This window comes from Biomphalaria glabrata, chromosome 1 (assembly GCF_947242115.1).
Source record: "Biomphalaria glabrata chromosome 1, xgBioGlab47.1, whole genome shotgun sequence".
NCBI lineage: Eukaryota > Metazoa > Mollusca > Gastropoda > Planorbidae > Biomphalaria > Biomphalaria glabrata.
Genome location: NC_074711.1, coordinates 18,457,202 through 18,476,040, shown reverse-complemented (window position 1 = coordinate 18,476,040; position 18,839 = coordinate 18,457,202).

Below are 18,839 nucleotides of genomic sequence, written 5' to 3'. Positions count from 1 at the left end.
TGGTTTTCCGTGCTGCCTTTAGGCGCTCAGTAAACACAATTCTGCACTTGGCCTCTCGACCACGCTTCGCAACAGTAATATATTACTTCGTTAAGCTGATAACATTTAATTTGTTACAAATGTGTTATTCTTCTTTCTATCTGAGCTTGTTTGTTGACTTCCATTTGATACAACCAATCTTGTCCATGCATTACCAGACAATGCAACAATAATGTGTATGTCTATCATATGATGTTCGCATGCATAAAGTGAATACTATATCCTTATAAGAAATGTTGCTTTTTAATCACAAAGTATTTAGGCCCTAAAGGGATAGAGCCTGCTAGTATGTCTACGAATGTAGGCTATTACATTTTTCTTTGGAAAATATGTTTGATTTTAGATTAAATTAGCAATACACTATAGAGTCTCTAAAAGATTTAAAAAAAAAAAGACGCTCAGAATATTATAAAATCTTAAACAATTAAATACGTTTCATATGTGGCTCTTTAGGTGTCCCCACCGGCACATTTAGTACCAGCCTACCGGGCATTTGCACGAATGCCCATATAGACAGTCTGTCCCTGAAAACAAGGGTTGTCAATCATTGAAGAATTATTGGTGTATTGACTTTACATTGGTTATCTCCCTTGACTCACAGCGTTACAAAGCTGGTGAAACATTAAAGGCTTTTTGTTACACTGTGGGGTAAGGTCATGGCGTCACCCCCATTACAACTTCCTCACCCCCACCTATTTATAAAAATCTTAAAATCTCATTAAAAAAGAAGCGATGATTAGGCCTAGCGTTTGCAATACAAAATCTCAAAGTATTATGTTCGATGCATGAAAACTGTTTTGATTTATGTACATAATCACAACCGATTGTACAACTCATAACAAAGTGTTCTCAAACTTTTAATTTATGAAATATAGGTTTTAGCCCCAGCCCCCTTCCCATCTTACCTTGAGGACCTGAAGAGCACCGCAAGCTCCCCCAGAGCCTCTCTGCAAAGCTTCTGAAAGAAATGTTAGCTTCAGAAAATCATTCACATCACATGTCTTCTGAAAGAAATGTTAGCTTCAGAAAATCATTCACATCACATGTCTTCTGAAAGAAATGTTAGCTTCAGAAAATCATTCACATCACATGTCTTCTGAAAGAAATGTTAGCTTCAGAAAATCATTCACATCACATGTCTTCTGAAAGAAATGTTAGCTTCAGAAAATCATTCACATCACATGTCTTCTGAAAGAAATGTTAGCTTCAGAAAATCATTCCCATCACATGTCTTCTGAAAGTAATGTTAGCTTCAGAAAATCATTCCCATCACATGTCTTCTGAAAGAAATGTTAGCTTCAGAAAATCATTCACATCACATGTCTTCTGAAAGAAATGTTAGCTTCAGAAAATCATTCACATCACATGTCTTCTGAAAGAAATGTTAGCTTCAGAAAATCATTCACATCACATGTCTTCTGAAAGAAATGTTAGCTTCAGAAAATCATTCACATCACATGTCTTCTGAAAGAAATGTTAGCTTCAGAAAATCATTCACATCACATGTCTTCTGAAAGAAATGTTAGCTTCAGAAAATCATTCACATCACATGTCTTCTGAAAGAAATGTTAGCTTCAGAAAATCATTCACATCACATGTCTTCTGAAAGAAATGTTAGCTTTAGAAAATCATTCACATCACATGTCTTCTGAAAGAAATGTTAGCTTCAGAAAATCATTCACATCACATGTCTTCTGAAAGAAATGTTAGCTTCAGAAAATCATTCACATCACATGTCTTCTGAAAGAAATGTTAGCTTCAGAAAATCATTCACATCACATGTCTTCTGAAAGAAATGTTAGCTTCAGAAAATCATTCACATCACATGTCTTCTGAAAGAAATGTTAGCTTCAGAAAATCATTCCCATCACATGTCTTCTGAAAGTAATGTTAGCTTCAGAAAATCATTCACATCACATGTCTTCTGAAAGAAATGTTAGCTTCAGAAAATCATTCACATCACATGTCTTCTGAAAGAAATGTTAGCTTAAGAAAATCATTCACATCACATGTCTTCTGAAAGAAATGTTAGCTTAAGAAAATCATTCACATCACATGTCTTCTGAAAGAAATGTTAGCTTAAGAAAATCATTCACATCACATGTCTTCTGAAAGAAATGTTAGCTTAAGAAAATCATTCACATCACATGTCTTCTGAAAGAAATGTTAGCTTCAGAAAATCATTCAAATCACATGTCTTCTGAAAGAAATGTTAGCTTCAGAAAATCATTCACATCACATGTCTTCTGAAAGAAATGTTAGCTTCAGAAAATCATTCACATCACATGTCTTCTGAAAGAAATGTTAGCTTAAGAAAATCATTCACATCACATGTCTTCTGAAAGTAATGTTAGCTTCAGAAAATCATTCACATCACATGTCTTCTGAAAGAAATGTTAGCTTCAGAAAATCATTCACATCACATGTCTTCTGAAAGAAATGTTAGCTTCAGAAAATCATTCACATCACATGTCTTCTGAAAGAAAAGTTAGCTTCAGAAAATCATTCACATCACATGTCTTCTGAAAGAAATGTTAGCTTCAGAAAATCATTCACATCACATGTCTTCTGAAAGAAATGTTAGCTTCAGAAAATCATTCACATCACATGTCTTCTGAAAGAAATGTTAGCTTCAAAAAATCATTCACATCACATGTCTTCTGAAAGAAATGTTAGCTTCAGAAAATCATTCACATCACATGTCTTCTGAAAGAAATGTTAGCTTCAGAAAATCATTCGCATCACATGTCTTCTGAAAGAAATGTTAGCTTCAGAAAATCATTCACATCACATGTCTTCTGAAAGAAATGTTAGCTTCAGAAAATCATTCACATCACATGTCTTCTGAAAGAAATGTTAGCTTCAGAAAATCATTCACATCACATGTCTTCTGAAAGAAATGTTACCTTCAGAAAATCATTCACATCACATGTCTTCTGAAAGAAATGTTAGCTTCAGAAAATCATTCACATCACATGTCTTCTGAAAGAAATGTTAGCTTAAGAAAATCATTCACATCACATGTCTTCTGAAAGAAATGTTAGCTTCAGAAAATCATTCACATCACATGTCTTCTGAAAGAAATGTTAGCTTCAGAAAATCATTCACATCACATGTCTTCTGAAAGAAATGTTAGCTTCAGAAAATCATTCATATCACATGTCTTCTGAAAGAAATGTTAGCTTCAGAAAATCATTCACATCACATGTCTTCTGAAAGAAATGTTAGCTTCAGAAAATCATTCACATCACATGTCTTCTGAAAGAAATTTTAGCTTCAGAAAATCATTCACATCACATGTCTTCTGAAAGAAATGTTAGCTTCAGAAAATCATTCACATCACATGTCTTCTGAAAGAAATGTTAGCTTCAGAAAATCATTCACATCACATGTCTTCTGAAAGAAATGTTAGTTTCAGAAAATCATTCACATCACATGTCTTCTGAAAGAAATGTTAGCTTCAGAAAATCATTCACATCACATGTCTTCTGAAAGAAATGTTAGCTTCAGAAAATCATTCACATCACATGTCTTCTGAAAGAAATGTTAGCTTCAGAAAATCATTCACATCACATGTCTTCTGAAAGAAATGTTAGCTTCAGAAAATAATTCACATCACATGTCTTCTGAAAGAAATGTTAGCTTCAGAAAATCATTCACATCACATGTCTTCTGAAAGAAATGTTAGCTTAAGAAAATCATTCACATCACATGTCTTCTGAAAGAAATGTTAGCTTCAGAAAATCATTCACATCACATGTCTTCTGAAAGAAATGTTAGCTTCAGAAAATCATTCACATCACATGTCTTCTGAAAGAAATGTTAGCTTCAGAAAATCATTCACATCACATGTCTTCTGAAAGAAATGTTAGCTTCAGAAAATCATTCACATCACATGTCTTCTGAAAGTAATGATAGCTTCAGAAAATCATTCACATCACATGTCTTCTGAAAGAAATGTTAGCTTAAGAAAATCATTCACATCACATGTCTTCTGAAAGAAATGTTAGCTTAAGAAAATCATTCACATCACATGTCTTTTGAAAGAAATGTTAGCTTCAGAAAATCATTCACATCACATGTCTTCTGAAAGAAATGTTAGCTTAAGAAAATCATTCACATCACATGTCTTCTGAAAGAAATGTTAGCTTCAGAAAATCATTCACATCACATGTCTTCTGAAAGAAATGTTAGCTTAAGAAAATCATTCACATCACATGTCTTCTGAAAGAAATGTTAGCTTCAGAAAATCATTCACATCACATGTCTTCTGAAAGAAATGTTAGCTTCAGAAAATCATTCACATCACATGTCTTCTGAAAGAAATGTTAGCTTAAGAAAATCATTCACATCACATGTCTTCTGAAAGAAATGTTAGCTTCAGAAAATCATTCAAATCACATGTCTTCTGAAAGAAATGTTAGCTTCAGAAAATCATTCACATCACATGTCTTCTGAAAGAAATGTTAGCTTCAGAAAATCATTCACATCACATGTCTTCTGAAAGAAATGTTAGCTTAAGAAAATCATTCACATCACATGTCTTCTGAAAGTAATGTTAGCTTCAGAAAATCATTCACATCACATGTCTTCTGAAAGAAATGTTAGCTTCAGAAAATCATTCACATCACATGTCTTCTGAAAGAAATGTTAGCTTCAGAAAATCATTCACATCACATGTCTTCTGAAAGAAAAGTTAGCTTCAGAAAATCATTCACATCACATGTCTTCTGAAAGAAATGTTAGCTTCAGAAAATCATTCACATCACATGTCTTCTGAAAGAAATGTTAGCTTCAAAAAATCATTCACATCACATGTCTTCTGAAAGAAATGTTAGCTTCAGAAAATCATTCACATCACATGTCTTCTGAAAGAAATGTTAGCTTCAGAAAATCATTCGCATCACATGTCTTCTGAAAGAAATGTTAGCTTCAGAAAATCATTCACATCACATGTCTTCTGAAAGAAATGTTAGCTTCAGAAAATCATTCACATCACATGTCTTCTGAAAGAAATGTTAGCTTCAGAAAATCATTCACATCACATGTCTTCTGAAAGAAATGTTACCTTCAGAAAATCATTCACATCACATGTCTTCTGAAAGAAATGTTACCTTCAGAAAATCATTCACATCACATGTCTTCTGAAAGAAATGTTAGCTTAAGAAAATCATTCACATCACATGTCTTCTGAAAGAAATGTTAGCTTCAGAAAATCATTCACATCACATGTCTTCTGAAAGAAATGTTAGCTTCAGAAAATCATTCACATCACATGTCTTCTGAAAGAAATGTTAGCTTCAGAAAATCATTCATATCACATGTCTTCTGAAAGAAATGTTAGCTTCAGAAAATCATTCACATCACATGTCTTCTGAAAGAAATGTTAGCTTCAGAAAATCATTCACATCACATGTCTTCTGAAAGAAATGTTAGCTTCAGAAAATCATTCACATCACATGTCTTCTGAAAGAAATGTTAGCTTCAGAAAATCATTCACATCACATGTCTTCTGAAAGAAATGTTAGCTTCAGAAAATCATTCACATCACATGTCTTCTGAAAGTAATGTTAGCTTCAGAAAATCATTCACATCACATGTCTTCTGAAAGAAATGTTAGCTTCAGAAAATCATTCACATCACATGTCTTCTGAAAGAAATGTTAGCTTAAGAAAATCATTCACATCACATGTCTTCTGAAAGAAATGTTAGCTTCAGAAAATCATTCACATCACATGTCTTCTGAAAGAAATGTTAGCTTCAGAAAATCATTCACATCACATGTCTTCTGAAAGAAATGTTAGCTTCAGAAAATCATTCACATCACATGTCTTCTGAAAGAAATGTTAGCTTAAGAAAATCATTCACATCACATGTCTTCTGAAAGAAATGTTAGCTTCAGAAAATCATTCACATCACATGTCTTCTGAAAGAAATGTTAGCTTCAGAAAATCATTCACATCACATGTCTTCTGAAAGAAATGTTAGCTTCAGAAAATCATTCACATCACATGTCTTCTGAAAGAAATGTTAGCTTCAGAAAATCATTCACATCACATGTCTTCTGAAAGTAATGATAGCTTCAGAAAATCATTCACATCACATGTCTTCTGAAAGAAATGTTAGCTTAAGAAAATCATTCACATCACATGTCTTCTGAAAGAAATGTTAGCTTAAGAAAATCATTCACATCACATGTCTTTTGAAAGAAATGTTAGCTTCAGAAAATCATTCACATCACATGTCTTCTGAAAGAAATGTTAGCTTCAGAAAATCATTCACATCACATGTCTTCTGAAAGAAATGTTAGCTTCAGAAAATCATTCACATCACATGTCTTCTGAAAGAAATGTTAGCTTAAGAAAATCATTCACATCACATGTCTTCTGAAAGAAATGTTAGCTTCAGAAAATCATTCACATCACATGTCTTCTGAAAGAAATGTTAGCTTCAGAAAATCATTCACATCACATGTCTTCTGAAAGAAATGTTAGCTTCAGAAAATCATTCACATCACATGTCTTCTGAAAGAAATGTTAGCTTCAGAAAATCATTCACATCACATGTCTTTTGAAAGAAATGTTAGCTTCAGAAAATCATTCACATCACATGTCTTCTGAAAGAAATGTTAGCTTCAGAAAATCATTCACATCACATGTCTTCTGAAAGAAATGTTAGCTTCAGAAAATCATTCACATCACATGTCTTCTGAAAGAAATGTTAGCTTCAGAAAATCATTCACATCACATGTCTTCTGAAAGAAATTTTAGCTTCAGAAAATCATTCACATCACATGTCTTCTGAAAGAAATTTTAGCTTCAGAAAATCATTCACATCACATGTCTTCTGAAAGTAGTGCATGGAAGTAGAGCACTTCCAGAAATATCTCTATTCTATTTATTGTGGATTTGTTTTATTTTTTTTTGCGTACGTTTTCGATGATTTTTGAGATCAAAAAATTAAATTAAAATAGCTTTTGTTGTTAATGGCGACCATTGGCTCATATCACGTGACAGACGTTTTTCGTGAAAACAGTAGAATAGATCCTACTTAAGGAAAGAAACAGTAGAATAGATCCTACTTAAGGAAAGAAACAGTAGAATAGATCCTACTTAAGGAAAGAAACAGTAGAATAGATCCTACTTAAGGAAAGAAACAGTAGAATAGATCCTACTTAAGGAAAGAAACAGTAGAATAGATCCTACTTAAGGAAAGAAACAGTAGAATAGATCCTACTTAAGGAAAGAAACAGTAGAATAGATCCTACTTAAGGAAAGAAACAGTAGAATAGATCCTACTTAAGGAAAGAAACAGTAGAATAGATCCTACTTAAGGAAAGAAACAGTAGAATAGATCCTACTTAAGGAAAGAAACAGTAGAATAGATCCTACTTAAGGAAAGAAACAGTAGAATAGATCCTACTTAAGGAAAGAAACAGTAGAATAGATCCTACTTAAGGAAAGAAACAGTAGAATAGATCCTACTTAAGGAAAGAAACAGTAGAATAGATCCTACTTAAGGAAAGAAACAGTAGAATAGATCCTACTTAAGGAAAGAAACAGTAGAATAGATCCTACTTAAGGAAAGAAACAGTAGAATAGATCCTACTTAAGGAAAGAAACAGTAGAATAGATCCTACTTAAGGAAAGAAACAGTAGAATAGATCCTACTTAAGGAAAGAAACAGTAGAATAGATCCTACTTAAGGAAAGAAACAGTAGAATAGATCCTACTTAAGGAAAGAAACAGTAGAATAGATCCTACTTAAGGAAAGAAACAGTAGAATAGATCCTACTTAAGGAAAGAAACAGTAGAATAGATCCTACTTAAGGAAAGAAACAGTAGAATAGATCCTACTTAAGGAAAGAAACAGTAGAATAGATCCTACTTAAGGAAAGAAACAGTAGAATAGATCCTACTTAAGGAAAGAAACAGTAGAATAGATCCTACTTAAGGAAAGAAACAGTAGAATAGATCCTACTTAAGGAAAGAAACAGTAGAATAGATCCTACTTAAGGAAAGAAACAGTAGAATAGATCCTACTTAAGGAAAGAAACAGTAGAATAGATCCTACTTAAGGAAAGAAACAGTAGAATAGATCCTACTTAAGGAAAGAAACAGTAGAATAGATCCTACTTAAGGAAAGAAACGACGTCAATAAATTTAATGGATTGATTTTTCAAACATTCTAAATTATGTCTCTTTTATGTGATTGATTCTCTAAAATGTATTGATCACTACAATTTGTCATTTTTTTACGTTCCCCCCGCCCCACACACACTGGCCCACACACACTTTGAGAGACACTGGCTTGCAGGTGACATAAAGTTTGGTGTAATATTTGTGGGAATATTTTTTTGGAACTTTAACCCAAATTATTTGTTACAATTAAAAAATATATCTAATGCTCATTGAAGCACGTTTGTTTGATATGATACTATCATTCTTTCCTACTTGGGGTGTCACTCCCTAACGAATGCTATCCGGTGCAGTATGCATCTCTAGTACCCACAGGCGACGCCACTGATGTAGTGTTTAAAAATAAGTCATACATGATTAAGTGTTTAATAAAATAAGTCTTACAGTTCCTATTAATTATGTGGTCAGATTTCATGTGAGATATTAATCGAAACCAATTCATTAAATCTACTTCGCTTACTTCAGTACTCAAAATACAGTTAAATCACCTCGTCTTTTCAATGACGACCCTCAATAGTGGACAGTGGATCATATAGGATGAGGAATCACTGGTTGACCGTTACATCAAATAGTCAGTTCTGGAGATTGTTTTAAATTGGGGGATTTAACCCCCCCCCCCAAATATTAAAAAAATTCGCCTTTCCCTACCCACCACGCTGGTCGTAAAACTAAATCAAAGGTCACATTGAGGGCGGTCACTTAAACCACGGAGCATGACGGGAAATTGGAGCGCCGGCATGGCGTCCAGCGAAACCAGCCCGGTGTCACGGACAAAAGCAATCAGTCTGCTAGGCCGGCCTAAACAAGAGTTTAGTGCCGGAATGGAAGGTGGTATCACAATGGTTTTATCTTCATCCCAGGGAGTCATTGACTGTATCTGGTGGACCTCCCACGAACTGGGCTCCTGCTTCCATACTGTTATCATTTCCTGGGAAAGGATTTTGGTTTCTTCCGTTAGATGACTTATCTCCCATACTAACCTGATTATAATTACACACCGTGAAAGATCCGCATTAACGTTTAAGTCAGACTGTGATAGACGTTGTATCAATTTTGGAATCCACCACATCGATTCCAATGAATAACATTCAGAATCGATACTATGACTGTAGTTCCATCGATTGTTAATCTTGTTACTCCTGAAGCCGAGTAACGATACCTAGAATTTAATACTCCGTGAAATATTCACATGTTAAATACACATTTATGTAAATAAAGTAGAACCACACAGTATAACAACAATGTGAAGTGAATGCCTGTGAATACAAATAAAAAAAAATTATATACTATAATTAAAAAAATGCTTATATCAAGCGTACTTGTATCAATTAGTTTGGATCAGTCATGTAATTAAATCTGTAATAGATCTTGACAAATGAGCTCAAATGAGTACCTGTCATTAGTTGGGGAAAAGTAAAGAGGGTTGGTCGTTGTGCTGGCCACACCCTCGTGAACCATGTGCAATTGAAATAGTTGACTTTTACATCATATGCCCTATAGACCACAAGCTATGAAAGGGTAACTTTACTATTTAGTTCTAATCAATTAATTAAATTTGTCTATATAGCAGAAAGGAAGCTTAACCCCGTAATTTTCACATAAAAGGCAGTAATTAGCGGTTCTTTCCCCTAAATAAGCTTTGTTTTGCTTTATTTTTTCTATTACTTGTTTCGGTATAGAATCGCACACAATATGCTCTTGAAATCTTATAATTATGAATTAATTTTTTTTAATTAAAAGAGACATAATAGTTATAAAAGAGGGAAAACAAACGAAAACCCAGTCAGATCCAATAGGCTTCATGTTTCATTCTGGGCTATTCCTCCAAGTTGGGTCCATGTCCATCCGGCCGTCTTAGTGTCTTGGTCCAGTGATCTCCTAAAGGTTTGATTTGGTCTCCCAGTTTGTGGGTTCAAGCCCAGAGCCTGCATTGCAATGTTTCAGCCCCATTTGCGTCTTGATTTTTTAGAACCACTATTTTTTTTTGGTATTGATTTAGGATATCAAGCAAGTTTAGAAACACTGTTCTAAATCAATATAAAGGTTCTTGAATAGTTTTACAACTAAATTCAACGAATGTGTTAGTGTAGAAATATACTAAGATCTTTCCATTGCTGGGGTAAAGGCTGGGCGGTAAATTTGCGAGTGCTGAGCTGCCCACACGTCAGCACACACCTCTTTCCATACTGACCGAGCAGGACAAAAAGCTGAATGTCTTCCACCTCCGATGCCTAAGGTGGATCTTTAAAATAAGGTGGCAATATAAAATAACCAATGAGGAAATGCTACGAAAAGCAGGGTGCAAGAACATCCGCTCTGTTATCAGCAGCAGACGCTTTGGCTGACTTGGCCACGTTCGAAGAATGCCAGTAGGTCGACTTCCACAAGACCTTCTGTATGGCGGTCTAATAGAAGGCAGGAGAGTCGCTGGTCGCCCACTTTTACGTTATACGGATGTATGCAAAAGCGACATGAAGCTCTTCAAAATCGACACTAGCAGCTGGGAAAAAGTAGCCCTGGATATATCGACATGGAGAGAGAGTATAAAGGAAGGGTCTCGGATTGCAGATGCCATACACAACAGAACAGAAAGAAGGGTGAAAATGCAACGGCGCCTTGTGATTACATATACCCAACTTGCGATCACAGCTGTGTATCAAGGGTTGGCCTCTTTACACACATGAAGTTGCAAAGGGAAAAGATCGTCTCTCCAGAAGTAAAATGCCACAGATACTAAGACCGTATTAAAGGATATTAAACAATTTTAGAACTACTGTCCCAGTGTCTACAGTTCTACACTAGGCGACCCTGCGGCCGATGTAATAACTTAATGCCTGGCTTGAGGAAGTCCATTTCCTGAAATGATCCGCCCATTTGTTTTTATTTCTCTCTATCTATGAGGTTGTGGAGGGAGTAGATGGTTGACTTAAGCCTGTCATCATTGCACACGAAACTGTGAAACATGGCACAGCAGTACATTTAGATGTTGACTTTTTTTTGTGGCACTGTCGGGAAGCTATTTGTAGATATATACAATCTAACGGTCAGTCTATAATAATTATGAGTAAAAATTGAAATCATATCTCGCGATACAGCTAACTTTGATATGAGTTGGCAGTCTAAATCATTCAGCAGTAAAACATCTCGTCTCCCTACCAAAAGCTAAGAGTACAGTCTGGACGCACTAATGCTACTAGAAAGTTATGATGCTAGTAAGAGATACGTTATACACATCATTATCATTATTATCATTAAAAATGTGTTTAAAAAGAGTTTCGGAATACAGCCCCCACCCTCCCTGCGCCGCTGCCTTGAAATGTATATCTACATTTAGTTATGTTTGTTAAAATGTCAATATTGCGTCGTCTGTGTCTAATAAAAAAAGCATCTAAATCTATTTAATAATTAAACATGTAATGAACATAGTGTATTAGATTCCATTTCTTTTAACATTCTGTTCTCTTGATCTGTTTATCGAATAAGCACACACACAAACTCTCTTTTTCTCTCTATCACTCTTCTTTTCTCTCTCTGGCTCTCTTTCTCTATATCAATATATTGCTCTCTCTCTCTCTCTTGTTTTCTATTCTCTGAAGTTCCATTCGAACAGAACTAAACGCCCATTTAAACGTCACGTCAAGCCAACCACTCCAGCTAACCTGCGATGTGCAGCGTTCCGGGAGATTGCGTCATCAATGAAGGCCAAAGCCAGGTCTTGGATTGAACACGGCCAACCCGAGGAGAAACAATCGTTCATTTATTTAGCTGGCGTCGTCAAGGAAGCGCGTTTGAGTTGTTTTCACCTAGCAACGCGTAGACCGGAACTTCCTCTGCAGTTTACACCTGAGTCACTTCCCCTTGACATTTATTTTGTTTAGTTAGAAATCTGACATGTGGCTTTGCGGTAACCCTAGCCTATATATTTACATAAAATATATGCACTAGGTGGTAGGAAGCTATGAAAGCGTGTTTTTTTTTCATTGTTTTTCTTTTTTGAAATACATAAATTCTACTTCCTATTTCACCAATCAAGTGCGTTCGACCTCTGTCATGGACTGTCTAGACTTAGAAATAAGCAGGACTTCTTTGGTTTGTAGTTGTGACAGATTGTGTTGGTAGATTCACTTATAGGACTTCTTTTAAAGTCAGAGAAAAAAAGCTAAAAAAGTAACAAAACGAAATGAGGATTTATATAGTGTATAAATTACGTGTTTATAGGTCTGTCCGTTTGTCTGTCTGCGTATCATGTAATCCATCTTTTCTTGGTTCTTTAAAGTGATAGGAAGGAATATAACAAAACAATAACAAACAACATCTCCATAATTTAATTTTTTTTTATTTTTATATAAATTTCGTACCTATTTTTCTTAGATAGAATTTCCTCCAACCGTTTGAGAAGATAAATGTAGTTTTACGAACTTTTTTATTCCAAAGTAAACAATTTGCATTTAATAACAATGAAGTTCTAGTCTGATATTATAGCTACCTAATATAAAGTCGTTTAAAAATGTACAAAGTAAAGTTTTGACTTTAAAAAGTTTATACAACATCTCTGGGAGGTCTTGACTTAATTCAATAGTAACGCGTTTTTTCTCTTTGTAAGTTGAATATGAAGTTCAATATATATATATATCAGGTTATTTTAGGTAATTGTCATGTTGTCTACAACAGATAGGGAGGTGCGGTGACTGCGCGGTAAAGCACTTGGTTTCCGAACCGAGTCCACCCAGTTCTAATGGGTACCTGACATCAGTTGGGAACAGTAAAGGCGCTTAACAGATGCCTACGCTGTATATTAGGAAGTAGCTACTGTCAAGTTGTAGGAGAAAAAAATCCCATAGCCCAAGATATTAAAAATCGAAACCGGAGCTGGATAGGACGCACCCTGCGAAAACCAGATACCAATGTTGCAAGGCAGGCACTGGATTGGAATTCGCAAGGAAAGAGGAAAGTGGGCAGACCTAAGCAAATCTGGAAGAGGTCAGTCATCAGTGATGCTGAGGATAATGGAATGACATAAGAGCAGATGTACAAAGCTGCTCAGAACCGAGTTCGGTGGAGGCCCTATGCTCTCTTGGGAGTGCACAGGATTAACACAAAGGCGGTTGGTTGTTGAGTTGGCCACATTTCACCTTCATTAACCTAGGGCCACAGAAACTGATGACCTTTACATCATCTGCCATATAGATCGCAAGGTCTGAAAGGGGAACTTTTACTTTTGACTACAACCGAAAGATAACAAAAACTACCTATCTTACAATGTTTTGAAAGTCTAAGTAAACCAGAAGATTGCTGAGGGCACAAGTTATCTGTGATGTGAGAATCCTAAAACACGACAGAGAGAACTCGCTCAGAGACATCCACTCAATACGGGATTAGTTCCAAATATTAAATCTCAATTTTCCGGCTGTAGGTAGGGGACGCTCTACAGCTAATGTTCGAAGATAACATCTAAGGATTGGAGCCAGACTGTCATCACTACTAAGTCTGCCCTAAAAACCTGATTGAAGTCAAGTCCACTCATCTTTTCCCCGCACGCTATCCGCGCTGTAAATCTTAAATCATGGTCTGTGTGTGTGTGTGCCAGTGGGGCGGCACGTTTTTAAGACCAATAAAACTAAGAGAGTGGACTGGCCTGGATGACATTCATTCCCTGGACCTAATCTTTGATTCAGTTTGTGTCGCTGTTACGTTCAAAGAAGTATCATCGAATCCTTGTTCTTCGTATCCTTAAAGAACATTTTATCAGATTAATAAGTTGTATAACTTTTTAAATATTGTATATTTCAGCATTTATAAGTGAGTACTGAAATAGAGAGATGTTTGGGGGGGGGGGCACTTGTAAACATAACCACAAACATGAGACAGAAAGAAAGAGCGAGATAGAGAGTGAAAGAGAGTAAAGGAAAAAGAAAGACAAACAGAAATGGTATCTAGTTTTAGATAATTTTGGCATAAAAAAACTTTCCGTTTTTTTAAAGTATTCATTGTTGTATGTTATTCTTAAGGTGTCATAATTTGAACAAATGTTAGATTTACACTGGTTGCTAATATCTTATCATGTAAACCTCTTTACAGCAACATCTAAACCAAATCATGTAAACATGTTATGATTAACTAACAGATAATAGTACAAGACAAATTGGTATGTGAAATGCTTACAAACTGGCACCGACGATACCATAGAGTTAAGGCAACACACTGTTTACTGAGACTTTACAAAACAATAATTATTTTGAACTATAATGATATGTCAACACCGAGTCTTGCTCAAGGGGGATCATCAATAGTTTGACACTAGAAGCAGGTCATGACTGTTTGTTTGACAGTTGATAGATCTAGTGGTAAATGTCACCTTTGGCTGAATACAGGTTACAAAGGTCAATTTATATGTGACATACTTAACAAGACAACGGTCGACTATAATAATACACTGTAAGAGTACAAGACATGAACTGGCGTTATCTCCCTTGCCAATAATCCAAGCAAACAAATATAGGTGGCTAGATGGTAGATAGCTTGGGAAGGACTACAATTAAGTGTCACCAGAGGGCGCTATTATTTTTCATGACAAAAAAACAACAACACTATTTAAAAAGGTCAATACACCTACATTGGGAAAATGAAAATGACGACAATGAAATCTTGGTGTAGATCTACCATCGAGTACTTTTCAATGGATATTAAAGTTGGGAACTTAGCAACACATCTTAGAAACAAGTTTTCTTCTTCATCACTAGTAGCCTCCATTCAAAGACTCTTACGATTAGAATAAGGAATAGTATTTTTTTTTCTTATTAAATCTACATTATAAAAATAAAAGTATAAATATGTAAGGTATGAAAAAGATGCATTGTATACTATATTTCACTATTGCTGTTAATTAGTTTGAGAATGTTAAAAATGAAAATGTTTCCTTTCTTAGGTTCACAATGAATTAATCATGGTCAGTCGAAGTGATGCAATGAAGTTAATTTACAAACAAGTATTTAATATATTAAAAATGAGTTTTTTTTAATTGGCGGATGTTGTTTTCTTCAACTCCAGGTAGGTTGGATATACAAGCACAATAGTTGAATCTTGTCTGAGCTTTATGAAATTTGAACATCAGCAGTTTGTCTGTACAAAAACTTGTATGTTTGCTAATAAAGTATTTCTTTACCACACAACTCTATTTAATAAAAGATGAGCTGAGCTTCCTCACTATTGTCAATTCCACTTGCAGTTCTTCAATCTTTTGGACTACAGACTTCAATGAAACTGCACATTGGACAAAGTGATTGAGAAAAGGAGAGCACATCCCCTTCTACATCCTCCTCTTTATTTAAACCTTCTTCATTTATCTGTTAACCAACAAATTCTTTTTTATAATTCTATTTTTAGCGGCCCCTAAAAGGGGTTTAGTATTGCGTCGTCTGTCTGTCTGTCTAGAAAAGATATTGAAAATCCGACATCATGATAGTTTAGAGTTAGAGTCTGTTAGACCAATCAAAGTTCTGATGCAACGGCTTTTTTCTTTTCTAAAAGCGAGAAATTTAATTTTTAAAATCAATTATGCAAGAGTTTTTTCATAAAATAAACCCCTTTTAACTATTCACTATTAATAATATTAAACACGGGAGGCTATCTACTAAGGGAGATAACCGTGTACGAATTACAAAACAATTACATCAATTAGATAATTATAGGACATCACTTAGGCCAGGCACAAATTAAACTTCACAATTACCTATCCCTTGGTCTGCTGGACCACTGGGGCATCACACAAGATCTGTCAACCTTCTTTCTTAGTTCTTCTCTGTCATTTGCCTTTGATAGATTTTCATTCTGATATTCTTTCTGAAAATACTGAAACCTCCCTTTTAACCTTCTAAAATTGGACCACTTCGGGGGCCGATTGTAAGTTTGTGTTTCCACGCAAGCTATCTTTGTAACCTTGTTTTTAAATGATTTTTATATAGCGCATATTGCATGTTCAGAGCGTTATGTTCCAAAATCGTCTGTGGAACAATTGGGGGAAGGAGGTATCTGGGGGAACGTTTTTATGCTGCTTCTAGGCGACCAGCAAACACAACTTATCAAGCACAACTCAGCAAGCACAACTCAGAAGGCACAACTTAGCAAGTACAACTTGAGTCGGGATTTGTACTTGAGCCCACTTGATAGATGGCCAAGCGGTTTATACCTCTCACCCAGACATCCCACCTGTTTGGAGTGTATATGCGTGCCGCTGATGTAACCGTAAGGGAAGTAGAGCGAATGTTTTGGTTGTGTAGACTGAAGAGTTTCTGTTAAAACTTCGAGGGGGTCAGTTGTAATTGAAGTTAGTAACAAAAAAAGAATGTGATATATGAAGGGGAGACTAGGAAAAGATGTGGGGCAGAAAAAACTAATATATATATTATATAAATAAAACTCCAACGTCATTCTTTATGTCGTTCCCAAAAATAACAATCCATTGTCATCTTTCATGTGTTTCACAAAACAATTGTTGTTTTTTAATCTCGTGATATTTCCTAATAATAGTATCTGGCAAGATAAACTCAATAGATTTTCATTAAGATGGAGGCATAATTATTGTTTGTAGCTCCTAGGCTATGCACACACACAAACAATAACAAAACCATAAAACATTATTTATATTCTGAAGAACGTTAACAAAGGCGATGCCTATAAAAATCCTAAACCCAATCTAGTAAGCTTGTATATCTGTATAGAGTCTGGAATAGCACATTCATCAATGACTTGACCTGTGGTCGCACTTTATTATCCAAACTCTTCTCATACTTGTAGCAACATAAGTCTGTAATACAAAATAAATCTTTACATAGGAAATATATGTATTTCGTTTCATGTCAGTTTCTGGAAAACATTTTTATTACATGAAAGAAGCCAAATTGACGTATTTTAAAGACTTATTAGGTTCATTGTCGTTGCTGGTTGTTGACTTGTAGCACCAATCTCATGGTAGACAACTAAACCGCTGTAGACGTATTATAGTTTAACTTAAAAAACTTAAAGTAACAAATAACTTGATTCATTTCTTTGTGAATACTTCTATTTATACTTACACTAGAGACAAATGAAACGAGATACAATGAAATAATTTAGTAGACTTTAGCAATAATATAAAATTGTATTTTGAACAAAATTTCACTCACTACAAAAATATGTCTTTTCACTTTGGCATTCTGGCCTACCCAAGAAGACAGCTTACGACAATGCCGCTTCTCTTGAATCATTCACACTGCAAAGTCACTTACCAATCGCTAACTTCTTCTCATGTCACTATAGGAACACACAAACAATCATACATACACATACACACTCCAAAATACTCAGTATGGTCATACATTTCTTCAGGTTTATCATGTTCATCAGGTTTAAGACAATTTGTTATTACCTTTAAAATTAGTGAAATTGGAAGTATTTTCTATGTACTTTTAGAGACAAAATAAATGGGAGAGGGTTGAAGATCACATGGCTTGAGAAATAATAGCTTTCAACTATGTGTGTGTGTGTGTGTGTGTGTGTGTGCTTATAATCAAATGTTTCTGATCGTCAGATAAGTGGGCTGAATTAGTGCCCATGTCAAGCTGGTTGAATGAGCGCCGATGTACACGCTTGATGACTGATTTCTCAGTGTGAATGCTGTATTAAAATGAAAGTATTGAACAGTGTACACCTACAGTTGAATGTCTTAAGTTTGCAATAAGTTCTGGATTCATTGCGTCTCAGTGATCTTAGTAGTGGTCTCAACATTTCTTGAAGAGAAGTCAGAGAAACATCCTTTCATGTGCCTACAAAAACCAGGATTCAAAGAAGACGTGAATGTTCTAAGGTCGCCGCCCAATAATTAACATATCAATTTCCTCTCTTCAAGCTCGGGAAAGAAAAACCAGATTGAGAAAAAATAAACTAGAGCTTGCTCTTGAAAAGAAAGTTTTTCATGCAGTTAGGGAGAAGTTGACCAAGAATTCAAAAGTTTCACAATCTAATGACAAGCCCTGACAGCAGCATATTGGGCAGCTTTGATATCTTCTTCTGACATGCCCTCTTTTTCTTCTTCACCACCCCTCCCCCCATCCTTGACCTTTCTTTTTCTTTCCTTAACATTTTTTTATCAATCAATATTTGAGACAGAAATCTGTGTGTGTGTGTGTGTGTGTGATTGAGAAAGAGAGAGAGAGAGTCATATAAATGAATTTATTCTCCAAGGAAAAACAACAACAACAAATAAAACCATAAACATAAAAGTGTCATAAACAACAAAAACTCATTTTCATTTATTTCCCAGAGCTCACGTGACTTCAGGCTATTTCAAAATTATAATTGACTAGTAAACTATGAAGATAAATATTTATTTTTTTTGCTACTCTGTTAGTCTCTCTCACTTTTTCCGCAAGTCTTTGCATGATATAAAAAGGTCGACAAAACAAATTTTCAGGTAAAGATTAGACAAGATAGAATAACCCGATTGACTTCTTCGAATCAAAGTTTGATCAAGTTCTCTTCTCTTTGAAACGCCTTTGCTTCCTGATCCTAGAACATATTGAATTCTTCCATCTTTGAACTAATATTTTATCTTTCGCCCCCCCCCCC